General features: G+C 36.1%; 1 protein-coding gene across 1 annotated transcript in view; it reads left to right on the top strand.

The window, feature by feature from the left end:
• The window catches only part of RTTN (rotatin), a 251,719-nt gene that overhangs the window by 174,256 nt on the left and 57,017 nt on the right, over positions 1–20,446 (top strand).

Below are 20,446 nucleotides of genomic sequence, written 5' to 3' on the forward strand. Positions count from 1 at the left end.
ACCACTAATGAGCCGTCTTTGGCATGTATAAGATACTAAGGCTAAAAATGATATACTGCGTTTCAATTAAAGAGAGAGTGTGAGGGACAGCTAGGTGGCACAAAGCATTCATGAGTGATCATTAATAATTATATGAAATAGGGGCAGCTAGGTGGTGCAGTGGATAAAACACTAGCTCTGGATTCAGGAGGACCTGAGTTCAAACCTGGCCTCAGACACTTGACACTTACTAGCTGTGTGACCCTAGGCAAGTCACTTAACCCCAATTGCCTCACAAAAAAAAAAAAAGAGAGAGAGAAAGAGAATGTGCCAATATAAGTCAGCTTATCAAGCAAGGGGAAGCCATATGTCTTATGCATACATAATATAGTATATTTAAAAATAAGTTTAGGGTCTAAGTCCTTAATTCAAAGGCCATTTCAAAAAGCTACCAGACCTATAAATAATAATCGTAAATAATACCAACTATTATTTAACATGAGAGTCACTGTCATGTCTAGTATGTCTCTAAAGAGCAGGCTCTGAGTCAGGGAGATCCAGTTCAAATCTTGTTTCTGATATATGCTGGTATTATGACTCTTGGCAAATCGCTTAACGTCTTGATGCCCCAGACCACTCCCTAAGACTAGAAGTCAGAGCTGGTGCTGATCTGTACTGGTCGAGTTTCTCATCATAAGTTCCTTTTAACAATTAAATCACAAATCTTGTCCAGAAGCATTCCCTTAAAATAAATGACAAAGATCATTAGAATAAAGGGTGACTTTGAATTAGAATGTCATTTTTAATCTTAAAAGAAAGCAGATTCACAATTCTCCATGCTGATTTAACTTTATTATTTAACTAACTTTAATATTTGAATCTGTTATGGTTAAGAAGACCAAGGATTATTTCCTATGACATAGGAAATAACTTATCTTTTGGTAATCTATAGTGAATTCTCTGAGCTATGATCTCATCATAGTATGTATGTTCCCACCAGTGACACATATCACAACTTCTTAGTGCCTCTCCATCGTTTGTAGCTCTTATTTATGTTCTCCCACAAGAGATTTATTTAACATGTTTGGAAGCTTCCTTAAGTTTCTGATTTTGTAAAGATACCAGTGGAGCATAAAGCCTTCCCTAACTTCTCTCTTTTTGCAAGTGCACCACCATTCTTCTAGTCACCTAGCCTCACAACTTATAATTCTTCTTTGACTCTATTCTCAATTACTTCCCACCCACATCTAATCATGCACAATGTCTTTTCAATTCTACCTTCTCTTTGTCTCTTGCATGGATCCCTTTCTCCCTACTTAAATCCACAACCACTCTAGTTTCTCTTATTATTTTATTTGATTTTTTGGCAGGCCAATGAGGGTTAAGTACTTGCCCAGGTCACACCGCTAGGACGTCTCAAGTGTCTGATGCTAGATTTGAACTCAGGTCCTCCTGAATCCAGGGCTGGTGCTTTATCCACTGTGCCACCTAGCTGTCCTACACTCTAGTTTCTTCTTTCATCAACTCTTGACATTAGTCTTCTTGGACTTCCTTACCCAGCTTTTCTCTGTTATTCATTTCTTCCTACACATAGTTGCCAAATTGTTATTCTAAAGTCTGACCATGTCACTATGCTACATAAAAAGCATTAATGGCTTCTTATTGCCTCAAACCAAAAATATGCTCTGGTTCAGCATTGAAAGCCTTTTACAATTTGACTCCTCCTGCCTTTCTAGGCTGATTGCAAAATAATAGCATATGTGCATGTGTAATAATTGTTTATGTACCACACCAATACTGGGAAGTAGGTGCTATTTTTATACCTATTTTACAGAGGAGAAAACTGAGGTTGACTAAGTCACTGAACCCAGGGTCACATAGCAAATAAAGGTGTTGAGGCTATATTCAAACTTAGGTTTCTTAATTCAAGGACAGTGATTTATCTACTATACCATCTAGCTGCCTATACATATCGCATACTTCACTCTCCCAGGCTCAATTCCACCCCCTTCGCTCCTATGTTCTATCCAATCTGGCCATAAATGATATTTCATCTTTCTTTCGCCTTTCTTGTTCAGTCTGTCCCTGGGTACCTAGAATGCTTGTTCTTTTCATCTCTTCCTCTTTTTTTTTTTTTGGCAGGTCAATAAGGGTTAAGTAACTTGCCAGGGTCACACAGCCAGTAAGTGTCAAGTGTCTGAGGATAAATTTGAACTCAGTTCTTTCTGAATCCAGGGCTGGTGCTTTATCCACTGTACCACCTAGCTGCGCCATCTCTTCCTCTTATAATCTGTTGTGCTGTTGTTCATTTGTTTCAGTTGTTTCTGACTCTTCACGACCCCATTTGGGGTTCTCTTGGCAAAGATATTGAAGTGGTTTGTCATTTCCTTTTACGGTACATTTTATAAATGAGGAACAGGCAAAGAGTGTTAAGTGACTTACCTTGGGTTACAGACAACTAAGTGTCTGATGCCAGTTTGAACTCAGGAAATCTCATTGTTTGGCCTCTTGGTGGCTCTTGGTGGGCCTAAATAGCAGTTGCATCTCTTTAGGTTAGAAACCCTGAGAGTCTTTCTCCCCACCTCTTTTTTTTTTAATCTATTTTTTTTTTGACTAGATAATAGAGGCCTTTTCTTTGTCTCCCTTCTTAGCTATCATTAATCACTGAATGGGTGTGCCTCAGGCAAACTGATACCTAAGACCAAGGTTCCCCACTGCAGGGGGCCATCTCCAGTTGTCCCATTATATATCTTGCCACTGACCCAGATTACTCCAGAGAAGAGAGTAAGGTTGCTGACTTTGCACAGCCTTTCTCACTTAGATCCAATTCATTGCAAGTCATGACACCTGTCATGGTCCTCTTTAAGAACAAAGAACAACAACAGCAACGACAACGAACTCAGGAAGACAGTCTTCGTGACTTCAGGTCTAGCACTCTATCCCCTGCACCACCTACCTGTCCCCAGGTTTGTTCAAAGTCTAGCTCAAGTGCCAACTTAGACTTGAGACTTTTCCTGTTTTCCACAGCTATTAGTGCAGCAGCTCCTCCACTTGGGTTATACATCTTATCCTCTCTCACCTTCCCTGGGATGTCAAAAGCCTGTCAAAGGGAGTATGGAGAATATTTGGTAACTATATTATTCTACTGACCTATTCCAAAAGTAGTAGTGGTAGTGAAAAGAAAATTGCTCTTAGGTATTAACAAGTTTTCTTTGTGAAGAATTAAGTAATCAATAAACATTTATTAAATACCCACCATGTTCCAGGCACAATGCTATAGCACAGGGGATGCAAAGAATGGCAGAAGACAGTCCCTGCCCTCCAGGAGCTCATAATCTAATGAGGGAGACAATGCAAATAACTATTTAGAAATAAACTAAATGGGGGGCTGCTAGGTGGTGCGGTGGATAAAGCACTGGCCCTGGATTAGGACCTGAGTTCAAAACCAGCCTCAGACACTTGACACTAGCTGTGTGACCTTGGGCAAGTCACTTAACCCTTATTGCCCCACAAAAAAAGAAAAAAAAATACACTCAATACAGAGTAAGTAGAGAATAATCAACAGAATGAAGGCACCAGAATTAAGAAAAATAAGGAAAGACTTCCTAAAGAAGGTGAGATTTTATCTAGGACTTGAAGGGAACCAGGGAAGCCAGGGGGTAGAGATAAGAAGAGAGAGGACCCTTGGCAAGGTGGACAGCTAGTGAAAATGCTAAGAGTTGGAAGATAGAGCATCTTTTTCAAGGACCAGTAAGGAGGCCAGTATTACTGATTTGAAGAATATGTGGGGAGGTGGGAAATGTAAGGTATAAGAAGACTGGAAAGGTGTGTTTTTGTGGGGGAGTGCTAGGCAATGAAGGACTTGGAATGCCAAACAGAATTTTGTATTTAACCTTGGAGGTAATAGAATGCTACTGTAATTCATTGAGGAGGGAGAAGAAGGGTTGCATGGTAGGACCTACAAGATAGGAAAATCACTTTGATAGCTGAGTGGAGGGTGGACAGCAGTGGGGAGAGACTTATGGGAGGCAGACTCACTGGCAGACTGTTTAGAGTAGTCCAGGCAAGAAAACCCATGAATTTGATAAAGATAAAAAATGATCCTCAGTCCTTAGTTGCCCACGGTGTCAATGATAGATTTAGGACAAGGGGAGAAAGTGCTAAGCATCACAAAGTTTTTATAACATTTATAAGCATAAATCAATTGAACTCTTTGATGAACAATTTGATACTCTATGAGAGGAATTGAGCCACGTAAATATTGATATTTCACTATAAATAAAACCAGAAGATTTTTAAAAATGGCAGCTAAATGAAAGATGTCTCATAGAACCTCTGTTGGGAGCAGAATAAAGGAACTGATTTTATTGATCAAAAATAAATATGATTTATTTTTGGTCATCTTGCCTTGAGGTACTTAGACAAACATAAGCAGAAACATGCTGAGAACAAAGTCGTATATCTAAATTATAGTGGGAACTTAGTAAATATTTGATGACTAGAATTGCATTCTCCTACCTTCCATACCTAGACACTGGGCAGCATTCTTTTACATCTCTTCATAGTCTTCTTTTTTTTAAACCTTGAAACCCTCTATTAGGAAGATATCATTCTTTCTGATAATTTGGAGAATGGAGAGGTATCCTCTAGCTCTTCAACATTTTTTCTCTCTAAAAAGGCAGATGTCGTAACCTCTATGCAGATCACAGAATTTTTCCTCTTTCAAATAAAAATTGCCAAAAGTGAGATTCCCCAGCCCTCTGTTCTTAGCATTTGTGACTTTTAATTCAAGTAATATGTCAGACTCACTCATAAATCAATTGTAGACTCTCTTTTCTTTCCTTTTGTGAAAACTGGAATATTTGTACTTCTCAAGTGTTGAAATGCTCATTCAATTCTCCAAAGAATGAAGTGATTGTATGCTTCTTTGCAGAAGTGGGGAAATATGGGTATGGACCATTGCCTAAAGTGTTAGGATTTTTTGGTATATTGGTTAGTTTTGTTTAACAGGGTTTTTTCCTACCCTTTTTTATACTTTGTTTTTACAACAGGGTGGAACCTGGAGAAAAAGGCCAGATGTATACTTTGAAAAATGTAGATGATGTAAAATAAAAAATGGCAATCCACTTGTTTGTTTAAAAGAATGAGGTGACAAAAAAAAACCATACGCGTTAGCTTAGCAATCATATATACCAATTCATTCAATAACCTGGAATGTTTTTCATCAGGGTCTAGTGTCTTGATCTTAGCAAGGGTATCTAAGCGTTCTCTTCTCTATGCCTTGTAATCTTAGGTACTAATTCTTTACAATTCATCTTTATTCTGTCATTTCTAGTCTAAAGATCATTCTACCTTCTGGAGAAAACAGAAGGAAAATAAGAGTATTGAGTTGCTAGCCATATCTTTTCTCTGCCACCTATTTTCATTGTCTCATTTAGCAGACCTAACCCTTCTTTGGTTTTCTATTTAAAACTCTTTACAACCTAACCCCATACTACTTTTCCACCTTCATGGCATGAGTCTTCTTTGTGCACTCATTGGTCTGGCATACCGACCACCTTGTTTTCCTTACCCAATTGTTCACCATCTTTGATTTTTATGGCTTTGTACTGACTATTGCCTGCACCTGCAATGCTTACTCTTTTCACCTCCCCCTTTTGGAATGCCTAGATTCCTTCAAGACTCACCTTTAGCACCACCACCTCTCCTGGTCCCACCAGCTCCTCTAAGCCTTCCATATCTGCTTTGTGCATTTTGTGAATATAAGAATGTCAAGAAAAAAGAATGTCTCTTTTGTCTTTTAATGCCCATTTCCTAGCACAGTGCCACAAACAAAATAGGTACTTAATAAATTCTCTTTTCTCCAATGTAGGTTTAAAAAAAATCTTTTAAAGCTTAGTTTTCATTGCTGGTTACAACTCATTCTTAAGCACTTTTGAAACTACTGAGCCATGCTTTTGTAGCTGTTCTTAGTTATGTCTGCCACTGTTTCTGTCTCCTCTGTATTTCTTTTTAGTTTGTTGGTTAATGAATTTTGTGTGTCCACATCTGTTGGCTTCAGACAACTCACCCTTTTACTTGGAATTGTTTCTCTTTGTTTATTCAGTGTTTCATGCTTGAAAGCATCCCATCTCTCGTAAGTTGACTTTCCCTGCAGAATTTTTAATCACTGGGATCCTACCAGTTTTTCTCTGAGTACTATGAAAAATCCTTTCCAAAAATCTGCATGATCTGATTTTTTTCTTCTCTATTCTAAGTTTTAATGATCAAAAGCTATTTTCTGCTGTTTAAGAAATAAAAAAAAAAACCCAAACACCTAGTTTAAAAGTTATATTGATTTTTTTGGTGCTTTTTTGTATCACTGCCATGGTCCATTATTCTTATCATCCCCAAGCACCCCATAGATCCTTCTCTTATAATGAAAGGATAATAGTTAAGCAAAGCAAATGAATATGGCAATTGTGTCTGAAAAAGTGTCTAAGATTCTGTACTTGTAGTCCACCATTTATCTTCTAAGAAAATGTATGTTTTAGTATTTGTCTTCTTGAACCAAGATTGGTTATTGCATTTTATCTGAATTCTAACATCTTTTAATGTTGTTTTCCTTTATATTATTACATTATATTCTGTTTATTTTTCTCTTGGTACTACTTTATTCATCTTTAATTAGTTCATCTAAGACCTTCCATATTTTAAAAAAAATTCATATGATGCTTTTTATGAAAGTCCTGTCTTTCATACATTGATATTTTCTGAATGATTATTTCACTCTGGATCATGTTTGGAACTTTATGACCATAGAATAGGTGTAGTAAGGGTAGATAGACTTTCCTAAATGTTATCACTGGTTCCCCTCATGCCACCTCAGAAGCTTGTTAAAAGCATTCATATTTGAGTTTGTAAATCCTAATTGGTCTTTTACACATCCAATAACAAAATCATCCATGTTTATTCAGGACAGAGCTCTATGAATCTTTAAGCAATACAGTACTCTGTAGTTACTTACAAATACTTGCTGAATGACTGAATAAAAAAAAAAGTTTGTTGGTGCTCCAGGATTTGAAATACTCTGGTTTCCCTCTCCTTTCCTTTTTTCCAACAATGAGAATCTAATAAAAAATTTACTGGGGGGAGAGAAATAGAAAGATTTTCTTCTGGGTCCTGGTCCTTTCTTTTTTGTTTTTTCAATATTGGTTTTTAGTCACTTTTTAAAAATGGTTAAGTATGTTTTTTATTTTGTTTTTAATTTTCAAGAAAACTACAAAGTTATATGATTAAACCACTATCTGTTGTTAATATTATTCATTAACAGCTTCACAGTACTAAAATTCACACATCTTGGCTGGGCTGTGATGCATGGTGATCCTAATATCATATCTCATTAGGAAAGAAAATGTAAACTTTTAGAGGTCCAAGGAAGAAGATTAGTCTAGTACAAAATAACATCTGAAACTGTCATCTTATCTTTTCCATAAGTGTAAAATAAAGCAGACTGTGCATCACTTAATTAGTCAAGATCTAATTTAATATGATTAAAATTAATAATTGCTTTTGTGAATAAGAGAAAGCATACCTGGCATTTTTTTGTTCTTAAAGAGCTCAAACTCCAGTGTGCAAGCAAAACTCTGATTATATTTCAGAAACAAACACTTTTAGCACATTCCCTCAGTTCTTTGATTTGCCATATTCTCTCATCTTGAGGCACTCTCCTGGCGGCTGTAACTAATTTAGCAACAGTTGCTAGGGAGGTTGAGCAATTCTCACTGAGAGGTAGTCATTTTAACAAAAACAACAAAAAAATCCAAGCACATTGCTATCTAGTTTCTCCATGGTTGCTTTCACTTTTTCACCATTATAAAACAAGAAATAAAAAAATTAAATGTCAGAAAGCTTGAAGAAAGCATTTTGTAGTATTTTGAAGTGAACATAATATAGTTTCTTAAGAGGACAAAGAAGAAAGGCACAAGTAGACTTTTTGTTCGTCATTTTAAAAATGAAACCTTATTTTTGATCCACAAAATGGAAACCCTGGTAGTGTCACCTTATGTTAGCAAAAGATTTTCTTGGCATGAATTCTGTTCATCGTAAAAAGTTGTTATACTTTTTGCACCAAAAGAAGTTTGCTGGTAGATATTAATACTAGATTAGACCTTGGGGAAGATGGCAGAGATGATTCAAGGGAATTATGGGTATTGAGGCTGATGAGCCGACAGTACTACATGGTATTGATTAGTGCTTTCATGCCATTGCTTACATGTATGTTTGTAGGAAGAACAAAGATGACTGAAGGTGTGGGGGGACAATCACATAACACAAGCACAGAGTAACAGATAGATGGATAGATAGTCCAGGTATTTTACTGGTATCTATGAAATATTTAAAGACCTAGAAGAATGACTTCAATGTGGAATGCCAATAAGAAGCAAAAACTTTGAGGACTTTTTTAAGAGAAAAATTTAAAATGCCTTTAAAAAGGAGCAAACTAAATGAGATCTCTGACACAATGAAAAAAATTATTGTATTTTTATTATTATTTATATTTCTTGCATATATACAAATGCATATACATTTATGTGATAAATAGTGGTCAAGCTAATGTATTTGAAAATTTCCAAATAAAATGTTACCTTCTGTAGCTCCTAGGAAAACTGGAGCACATCAGTTTGGTCAGAATTTTGGTGGTATGCTTGCTACCAACTTTAGCAAAGCTCTGCTTTGTTACTATTCCTAGGACTGTTATTTTATTCAAATGAATGTATATCTGGCTCTAAAACAACAAACATTTATTGAATACCAATAGTGATAAATGCAGTGGAACTTAGAGGTGAATAAGTCCTAGATCTTTGGCTTCAAGTAGAGGAAAGAAGCAACAACTATAATATAGTGTCCATAAGAGCTATACCTAATGCTGTAGGAATACAGAATAGGGGAAATTCTACTTGGGAAATTACATAGAAGTGATATTTGAACTGAACTGGATTTTAGTAGGTGAATAGGGAGTAGAAGGGCATTCCAGGCAGAAGGAATGATGTTAGTAAAGGCACTGAAGGGAAAAATTATAAAATTTATTTATGGATTCCTGAAGTTGTTTCTTTTGCCTGCATGAGATATGACTGGAAAGGTAAATTGGTGTCATTTTGGGAGGAATCTTAAATGTTGTAGTAATGTGTTTGGACAAAAATCTCTAGGTAGGGCAGATAATGAAGATTTTTGAACAGGCAAGTTATGATCAAAATTATGCTATAATACTTTATTAAAAGCAAGAGTAAATATTATTCACATTCTGATCAAGAATTATATGTCGGGGGCAGCTTGGTGGCGCAGTGGATAGAGCACCGGCCCTGGAGTCAGGAGTACCTGAATTCAAATCCGGCCTCAAATATTTAACACTTACTAGCTGTGTGACCCTGGGCAAGTCACTTAACCCCCAATTGCCCCACAAAAAAAAAAAAAGAATTATATGTCCACGTCATTCTTTATGTATATAATTTTATGCAATAGAAAAAATTATCTATATTGGTATAAATTTCATTAGCAGCACACAACCTTGTTGTGTTCTCAGGGGAATTCCTAGGCCTTTAGTCAATAACATTCCTTCATTTCATATGTATTCAGTTTATCAGATACTAATGATTTGAAAATAACTTTTTAAAAATATTGAATGCTTCATTGTTTTAAAAAAATCACTATGTAATATAAATGATTAGTTATTACTCAATACAAGAAGCATATTCTTTTGAGAAATGAATAAATATTTTCTTGGTGGCAAAACTTCTCATTTTTGTAGATGCTATTCAACAAGGATTTACTTTACATTTGTGCTGACTAAAGCAAGCCCCAGGATCCTCCTCCTCAACAAAATCCATAATTATTCAAAAGATATTGACAGAACCACTTATGTATAATCAGTATCAGTGTTACCAGTTCTACATGATTTCTCACATTTACCCCCTTCTCTCTTGCATCACAAACACTAAACATAAACATAAATCATAATTCAAGCTCTCCTTACCTCATGCCTAGACTATTGCAATAGTTCCCTAACTGGTATCACTGCCTTCAATCTCTCTCTTTTCCTATTCTCTACATAATGCAATTATTATTGCATTATAGGGTAGTGAGGGGTTTATGCTCTAATACATGTTCAGTTTTTGTAAGGATGCAATGCACAACTGAGAAAAAGGTATACTCCTTACATTTTCCATTCAGTTTTCTCCAGAAGCTATCATATCTAACTTTAAGAATTTGGATGCTAATGTCATTTGGTACATATATATTTAGTATTGATATTACTTCACTGTTTATGGTGCCTTTTAGCCAGATATATTTTCCTGACATCACTTTTAATTAGTTCTATTTTTGCTGTTATTTTTTTTCTGAGATGATGATTGCTACCCCTGTCTTTTTTTTTAGTTCAGCTGAAGCATAATAGATTCTTCTCCATCTCCTTATTTTAACTCTATGTGTGTTTCTCTGTTTCAAGTGTGTTTCTTGTAAACAACATACTGTTGGATTCTAGTTTCTAATCCATTTTGTGATCCACATCCATTTTATGGGTGAGTTCATCTTATTCACATTCACAGTTATGATTATGAACTGTACATTTCCCTCTATCCTATTTTCTTCTGTTTCTTCTTTCTCTATCTTTCTCATTTTATCCTGTTCTTCCTCTAAAGTCTGTTTTGCTTCCAACCACTGTTTTCTTTTATTCACTCTCCCTTTTATGATCTACCACTCTCCTTTCTTTTAATCCTTTCCCCTCCTTCTTTCCTGTTGGGTAAGGTACCTTTTTTTGGCGGGGCAATAAGGGTTAAGTGACTTGCCCAAGTTCACACAGCTAGTTAAGTGTTTGAGGTCAGATTTGAACTCAGGTCCTCCTTAATCCAGGGCTGGTGCTTTATCCACTGAACCACCTAGCTGCCCTTTGCCTATCCATTTTTAATACCACACCAACATAACTGACTCAATCTTGCACTCTTATCTATGTAGAATCATACTAGCTGTCCTAATAATGATAAAGTTCTTAGAAGAAACATATCATCTTCCCATATAGAAAGTAAACTGTTTAACCTTATTGAGTTCTTTATAATTTTTCTTTTGTATTTCTCTTTTTATGATTCTCTCATCTTTTATTTGAAATTCAAATTTTCCCTTCAGCTCTAGTCTTTTTATTAGGATCTCTTGGAAGTCCTTTATTATTTATTGTCACTAAATGTCTGCTTTTTCCTTTGAAACATTATATTCAGTTTTGCTGGGTAGGTTATTCTTAGTTGTAATTCCATCATTTTTGCCTTCTGAAATGTTAAATGCTAAGCTTTTGGGCTCCTTTATTGTGGTAGCTTATAAATCTTGTTTGATCCTAACTATGGTTCCATGGTATTTGAGTGGTTTCTTTCTGGCTGCTTAAAGTATTTTCTCTTTGACCTGGGAGCTCTGGAATTTAGCTATAATATTACTAGGAGTTTTCATTTTGGGATCTCTTTCAGGAGGTGATTAGTGGATTCTTTCAATTTCTATTTTATCCTCTGGTTCTAGGATATTAGGGAAGTTTTCCTTGATAATTTCTTGAACAATGATATCTAGGTTCTTTCTTTATGGCTTTCAGGTAGTCCGATAATTTTTTCTTTTTTTTAAAAATAATAAACATTGTTATTTATAGTTTTGTGTTCCAATTTTTATCCCTTTTTCCTTACCTTCTCTCCCTCCTCCTTGAAGCAGCAAACAATCATATATGGATTATACATGTATGATTATGTAAAACATTACCATATTTGTCATTTTGTATAAGAAAACGATTAAAAGGAAAAAAACTGAAAGAAAGTGAAAAATAGCATGATTCAGTCTGTTCCATCAATGTCACTTCTTTTTTTGTAAGTGGATTGTATGTTTCATTAGTAGTCCTTTGGGATTGTCTTGGATCATTGTATTGTTGAGAATAGTCTATCATTCATAGTCCAATAATTCTTAAATGATCTATTTTTGAGATCAGTTATTTTTACAGTGAGATATGTCCCCCTTTTTCCATTTTCATCCTTTTTTACTTTGTTTTACTGTTTATTTATGTCTCATTGAGCTATTGACTTCCACTTGCCCAATTCTAAGTTTTAAGGAATTATTTTCTTCAATGAGTTTCTGTACCTCTTTTTCCATTTGGCCAATTCTTCTTCTTAAAATATTATTTTCTACTCTGTGTGTATATCTATATATCTATATCTATATATTTAATGTGTGCCTCTGTTACCAGGCTGTCAATGTCTTTTCATAATTTTCTTACTGTTTTCCATTTTTTATTGAATTTTTTTTCTCTACTTCTGTTATTTGATTTTGAAATTTTTTTTTCATTCTAATAATTCTTGTTGGGCTCATGTCCAATTCCCCTTTTTCTTTGAGGCTTTGCTTTTACCTATTTTGACTTAATTGTCTTTTGAATTTATGTCTTAATCTTCCCTATCACCACAGTAACTTTGTATGGTCAAGTATTATTTTGTTATTGTTCATTTGTCCACCCTATTTCTTGATTTGAAACTTTATGTTAATGCTGGGCTTTGGTCCTGGCATGGTCTAATGGATGGGTGGGCACTGTTTCAAGCTTCAGGCTTCTTCATACTGCTATTTTCATGGCTAGTTCTGGGGGTTTGGACGTTTTCAATTCTTCCAAGGGATTGTAATATGGGGAAAGATATTTTCACTGATTTCTTGTTCTGCACTCTGGTTTTTACCTAAGAAGAGCCCTGGATCCTTTGTGATTGCAATTGATACTGCTCCTTAGGACCCTTGAGATTGGAAACAATACTCTAGTAACATGTTTTATAAACTTTGGTTGCAGATGCAGGGCATCTGTTACAATCTTTGAGATAGAATAATTAGTAGATTGGTGACTTGGACAAAAAAAAGTCATTCACTTTCTTTATAAATGAACCAAAGGTAGTGGTATGTGAGGGCTAAAAGGGGAAAAAAGAGTGGTTACTGTGAGAAAGTAATTATTAATAATGGACTTTTTGAGGACACAGGGACCTCCACACTTGAAGGCTTAGCTCAGAAACTTTAGCTAATCTCTTTTGGGACCAGCCCAGGAGCCCATGGGTGGATCAATAGAAATAGAAATCAGACCAACTCAGTAAAGTAGAGACAATAGAAACCACACCTACCTGAAAGCTTTTGCTCTCAAAGGATCTATCTTTCACTAGACCCTGCGGTTAGCAAGGTTTAGCTGATATGGATTACCCCCTAAGTCATGTCACTCAATGGAGTTGAATGATGCTAGCCAATTAGCTTTGAGTAGTCTATAAGAGCCGCCTCTAGGGAAGGAGGAACTGGGGTGGACCTCAGCAGGCCTGTGTTCTCTGGCTCTCGCTTGTACAGGGATCTGCTTGATCTAGCCATGCACGTTCCTCTACCACTTGGAAAAGTGTGCTAGTTATGTAATTAGTAGGGAAGTCAGGCAGACCCACAGTCAACTCTTTACTAACATTTAATATGATTTAATAAATGCTTAATGCTAAAAGCAGGTACAATAGCCATTAATTTATAAGGAGCAGTATATTAAAAGACCCAGTCTAATTCCCCAATAATCTAGAACAGAGACAGGCTGGCCTCCAATATTTCAAATGATACATTACTAAAAGTCAGGATGACTTTATCAATAAGAGGATATGCCAGACCATTTATTTCTTTGATTGTATAATTAGGTTGGTGGATTAGAAGGATGGTATAGATATTAGTATACTTAGATTGTAGCAAAGTATTTAACAAAAGTCTATTTTGTTATGCTTATTGTTAAAATATAGAAGGAAAGGCTAAATGATAGCATTATTAGGTAAATTTGAAGCCGGTTGCATAATTAAAAGCAAAGAAAAATCATTAAGGAGTCAATGTCAACTTAGAAGGAAGATCATTATTGGAGTTTCTGAGGCATCTTTTTTGGCCTATTGTGCAACTTTTTTATGTGACTTAGATAAAGGTACATACATCATAACTCTAAAGTTTGTATATGACATCATGAAGGAATAACTAAGACACTGCATGACAGAATCAGGCACGAAAATGATCTTGATAGGTTAAGTTTATAGGCTTGATAGAGTAAGATCGACTCAAATAAGGGCCAATTTAAAATTCTGTACTTGGGTTGTAAAAATCAATGTCATAAATACAGAATTATTGAGGCTTGACTAGACAAAATCTGGAATCCATGGAGTTTTCTTAACTATAAGCACAATATAAAGCAACCATGCGTTTTAGAATCCAAGAGAGTTAATTCCTTTCTAGGCCACATGAAAAAAGGCATCTTGTCCAAAAGGAAGGGACTAATAGTTCTGCTCATTTCTTCCCTAACCATGCTTGAGTACTGTACATTTAGCAAAAATATGGACAAGTTAAAAAGAATGACAAAACAAGATGATGAATGATACAATGTGCACCTGAAGATCCACTTCAAAAACTAGACATATTTAGTTTGGAGAACAGAGGATTTAGAAGGACATAATAATTGTTTTCAGATATTTGAAGATTTCAGACAGAACAAGTTCTGAGAGAAGTGAGTAGAAATTGCAAGTGAAATTTCAGCTTGACTTTAGAGAAAAACTTTATAATAATGAAAAGCATCCTAAAGTAAAATGAACTGCCTTAAGATGTTATGATTTAGGGGGAGGAGCTAAGATGGCAAGGAAAAGCCAGCAAGTTGCCTGAGCTCTCCTGCGGTTCCCTCTAAAAGGAAATTACGTCAAGCCTCTAAACGGATTCTGAAACTACAGAACCTACAAAAAGACAGAGAGACACAATCTTCCAACCTGAGATAATTTAGAAGACTTCAGGAAAGGTTGGTCTCACTCAGGCAAAAGGGGAGTGTAGCACACCTCAGTGCAGCACAGCATGGAGGGGGTCTGGGCAGGTCATCAGGAAGCTCTAGGCCACAGGCAAGCAACTGAGTCCCCTTGATCCTGGCTCAGCAAGCTGGTGGCTCAGCAGGCAAGTGGTGGGATCCACCAGAACCAGCTGAGAGGGCAGGCTGCCAGCTAGACAGCCACCCACTGGACAGGCGTGACCAGGCTTAGCCATCCCAGTGTACCAGGAGCAAGCACAGGGAGCAAGCCCAGGGTGGTGAGAAATCCACAAGCCATAGAAGCCTCAGAGTAGAAAGACAGTGACACGGCCCTTATCCCCCAGAACAAGAAACTTAAAACAGTGACCCTGGTGCCCCAGAAGCAGACCTCAACTTAAAAAAAAATAAGCTGCAATATGAGTAAGAAACAAAAAAGAGCTCTTACCATTGAGAGCTTCTGTGTCTACAGGGAAGAGGTAAACACAAACTCAGATGAGGACAATACTCTCAAATTGCCTACTACATGTGAAGCCTGAAGAGGGAAGGTGAATTGGTCTTAAGACCAAAAAGCCTTGTTGGAAGAGCTCAAAAAGGATGTTAAAAATCATTTGAGGGAGGTAGAAGAAAAAATGGGGAGAGAAATGAAAGCAACACAAGAAAATTATGAAAAGAGAATCAGCAGCTTGGAAAAGGAAGCACAAAGATTGACTGAAGAAAACAATGCCTTAAAAAATTCATCTGGCCAAATGGAAAAGGAGGTGCATAATCTGACAGGAGAAAACAATGCCTTAAAAATTTGAATTGGACAGTTGGAAGCTAATGACTCCATGAGACACCAGGAATCCAGTCAAACAGAATCAAAAGAATGAAAAAAATAGAAGAAAATGTGAAATACCTAATTGGAAAGACAACTAACCTGGAAAACAGATCCAGGAGAGACAATTTGAGAATTATTGTACTGCTTGAAAGCCATGATCAGAAAAAGAGTCTAGATACCATATTCCAGGAAATTATCAAGGAGAATTGCCCTGATATTATAGATTCAGAAGATAAAATCATCATTGAAAGAATCCACTGATCACCTCCTGAAAGACACCCCAAAAGGAAAACTCCAAGGAATATTGTAGCCAAATTCCAGAATTATCAGGTAAAGCAGAAAATACTCCAAGAAGCCAGAAAGAAGCAATTTAAGTATGATGGAGCCACAGTCAGGATTGCACAGGACCTGGCAGCTTCAACATTAAAGGACTGCAAGGCTTGGAGTATGATATTCTGAAAGGCAAGGGTGCTTGCCTTTTATTACCCAGCAAAACTGAGCATTCTGTTTCAGGGGGAAATGAAATAGGGGACTTTCAAGGTTTCCTGATGAAAAGACAAGAACTGAATAGAAAATTTGATCTTAACAAACAAGTCTCAGGAGAAGTTTAAAAAGGTAAATGGGAAAAAAAAGTCATTTCATTGAAGTTGGACTGTTTGCATCCCTACATGGGAAAACAATACTTCTTAACCGTGAGAACTGTATCTCTATATACAGAGGGTATAAATATAAATTGTCTTTGATTTGATGATATAAAGAAAATTAAGGGTTTAAAAAAGGAGTTTATGGGGAGAAGAGGAAAGGGGAGGTGGAATGGGGTGAAATATATGATATGAGGAGGTGCAAAAAACCTATTACAATAGAGGTAAAGAAGGGAGGGGTGAACATTGTTTCAACCTTATTCTCATTAGATTTGATTCAAGGAGGGAATAACATAAGTTCATTTGGATAATGAAATTTAGCTTATTCTTTAGGGAAGTAAAAGGGTAAGGGGAAAAGGGGGGACTGATGGAAGGGCAGAAGCAGGGGAGAAAATGATAAGGAAAAGGGAGGGCAGATTGGGAGAGGCAGGGGTAAGAAGTAAAACATTGGTGAGGAGGAATAGGATGAAAGAAGGGGGAAAGGTACAAAGGGGGTAAATAGAATGGAGGGAAATAAATAGTTAGTAATAATAACTATAAATGTGAATGCGATGAACTCTGCCACAAAACAAAAGCAAATAGCAGAATGGATTAAAAACCAGAATCCTACAATATGTTGTTTACAAGAAACACATTTGAGGCAGAGAGATACATACAGAGTAAAGGAAAAAGGTGGGAGCAGAATATATTATGCTTCAGCTGACATAAAAAAATCAGAGGTAGCAATCCTTATCTCAGACAAAGCAAAGGCAAAAATAGATCTAATTAAAAGAGATAAGGAAGGAAACTACATTTTGCTAAAGGGTACGATAGATAATGAAGTAATATCAATACTAAACATGTATGCACCAAGTGGTATAGCATCCAAATTCTTGGAGAAGGTAAATGAGTTACAAGAGGAAATAGACAGCAAAACTCTACTAGTTGGGGATCTGAATCTTCCCCTCTCAGAATTAGATGAAGAGGTGAATAGAATGTTAGAAAAGTTATATATGATAAATGTCTGGAGAAAACTGCATGGGGTAGAAAGGAATATACCTTTTTCTCAGTGGTACATGGCACATATTCAAAAATTGACCATGTATTAGGGCACAAAAACATCATAGTCAAATGTAGAAAGGCAGAAATAGTAAAAGCATCCTTCTCAGATCATGATGCAAAAAAAATTACATGTAATAAAGAGCCATAGAAAGGTAGACTGAAAAGTTATTGGAAACTAAACAATCTCATCCTAAAGAATGAGTGGGTCAAACAAAAAATCATAGAAATAATAACTTCATCCAAGAGAATGACAATAACGAGACAACATACGGGGATAAGTTATAGGCATTCCAGATAAGATCAGGGGTGTAACAGGGATATCCATTATCACCTCTACCATTTAATATTGTATCAGAAATGTTAGTTATAGCAATAAGAGAAAAATAAGGAATTAAAGAAATTAGAATAGGCAAGGAGGAAACAAAGCTATCACTCTTTGCAGATGATGATGGTAAACTTAGAGAATCCTAGAGAATCAACTCAAAAATTACTTGAAACAATTAACAACTTTAGCAAAGTTGCAGGATATAAAATAAATCCACATAAATCATCAGCTTTTTTATACATGACCAACAAAGTCCAGCAACAAGAGATATAAAGAGAAATTCCATTTAAAGTAATGGTAGACAATATAAAATACTTGGGTGTCTACTTGCCAAGACAAACCCAGGATTTCTGCGAACACATTTACAAAAACCTTTACACACAAATCAGATCTAAATAATTGGAAAAAATACCAATTGCTTATGGATAGGCCAAGCTAATATAATAAATATAGCAGTTCTACCTAAATTGATTTACCTATTCAGTGCCATACTAATCACTACCTAAAAATTTTTGAGTTAGGAAAAATAATAACAAAATTCATCTGGAAAAACAAAAGATTAAGAATATCAAGGGAACTAATGAAAAATACATAGGAAGGTGGGCTAGCTGTACTAAATCTGAAGCTTTACTATAAAGTGGCAGTCATCAAAACTATTTGTTACTGGCTAAGAAATAGAGTGGTGGATCAATGGAATAGGTTAGGCACAGGCAACACAGTAGTAAATGATTTTTGTAATCTACTGTTTGATAAACCCAAGGACTCCAGCTTCCGGGTTGGGAACTCAATATTTGACAGAAACTGCTGGGAAAACTGGAGGATGGTATGGCAGAAACTAGGCATAGACTAACATCTTACACCTTATACTAAAATAAGGTCAAAATGAGTACATGATTTAGACATAAAAGGTGATACCATATGTAAATCAGGAGAGGAAGGAATGGTTTACCTCTCAGATTTATGGAAAGGAGACAATTTATGTCTAAACAAGAGACAGAGAATATTATGAAATAGAAAATGGATGATTTTGATTACATTAAATTAAAAAGGTTTTGTACAAACAGAAGCAATACATCCAAAATTAGAAGGGAGGCAGAAAGCTGGGAAGCAATTTTTATAGCCAGTATTTCTGACAAAGGCCTCATTTCTAAAATATATTGGGAACTAAATCAAATTTATAAGAATCCAATCATTCCCCAATTGAGAAATGGTCAAAGGATATGAACAAGCAGTTTTCTGATGAAGAAATCAAAGCTATCATCATATGAAAAAAATGCTCTAAATCACCATTGATTAGAGAGATGCAAATTAAAACAACTCTGAGGTACCACCTGACAGCTATCAGATTGGCTAATATGATTAAAAAGGAAAATACTAAATGTTGGAGAAGCTGTGGAAAAATTGGAACACTAATGCATTGTTGGTGGAGCTGTGACTGATCCAACCATTCTGGAGAGCAATTTCGAACTATGCCCAAAGAGCTATAAAGTTGTGCATACCCTTTGGAGCAGCAATACCACTGTTGGGATTTTTTCCTAAAGAGATCTTAAAAAAATGGAAAAGGACCCACATGTACAAAAATATTTATAGCTGCTCTTTTTGTGGTGGCAAGGAATTGGAAATTGAGGGGAAGCCCATCAATTGGGAAATGGCTGAACAAGTTGTGGAATGTAATGGAATACTATTGTGCTGTAAGGAATGATGAGCAGGTGGATTTCAGAGAAAATTGGAAGGACTTACACAAACTGATTCTGAGTGAGATCAGCAGAAGCAGGAGAACGTTGTACACAGTATCAACAACATTGTGTGTTGATCAACTGTGATAGACTTGACTCTTCTCAGCAATACAGTGGTCCAAGATAGTTCCAAAGGACTCGTGATGGAAAATGCTTTCCACATCCAGGGGAAAAAAAAAAGAACTATGGAATCTTGGTACAGATTGAACCATACTAAATCTTTTTTTGTTGTTAATCTTTTTTGAGGTTTTTACTTTTTGGTCTGATTCTTCTTGCACTGTATGACTAATGCAGAAATATGTTTAATGTGATTGTAACATATATAACCTATATCAGATTGCTTGCTATCTTGGGGAGGAGGGAGGGAGAAAAATTTGAAACTAGAAATCTCCTTAAAACAAATGTGGCAAACTATCTCTACATGTAACTGGAAAATAATAAAATATTTTTATGAAAAACAAAACAAAACAAAACCAAAAGATGTTATTAGTTAGTTCCCTGCAATTAGATCAGTATAGCTAGGTGGTATAGTGGATAGAGCACTAGACCTGGGTTCAGGAAGATCTGAATTCAAATGTAGCTGTGTGAGCCTGGGCCTGTTACTTAAGCCAGGGCAGCTAGATGGAGCAGTGGTTAAAGCACCGGCCCTGGATTCAGGAGTACCTGAGTTCAAATCCGACCTCAGACACTTGACACTTATTAGCTGTGTGACCCTGGGCAAGTCACTTAACCCCCATTGACTGCAAACCCCTCCCCCCCTCAAAAAAAAAAGAATTGTTTGCCTCAGTTCCTCATTTGTAAAATGGGGACATGCTGAAGAAGGAAATGGCAGACCACTTCAGTATTTTTGCCAAGAAAATCCCATAGATGTCATGTAGAACCTGACACAAATGAATAATTGAACAGTAACAAATTAGAGCAGAGGCTAAATGACTACTCATTGGAGATATTATTGAAAGGATTTGTGGTCAGGTGCACTTTAGACCAGGTGATCATTGAAGGTCACTTACAGCTCTTGGATCCTGGGATTCTGTGAACTATCTTGAATTTCTTTCAGATGAACATTTTATTGTCCCTGTTCTGACATTA

Source organism: Dromiciops gliroides, chromosome 1 (genome assembly GCF_019393635.1).
Source record: "Dromiciops gliroides isolate mDroGli1 chromosome 1, mDroGli1.pri, whole genome shotgun sequence".
Lineage (NCBI taxonomy): Eukaryota > Metazoa > Chordata > Mammalia > Microbiotheria > Microbiotheriidae > Dromiciops > Dromiciops gliroides.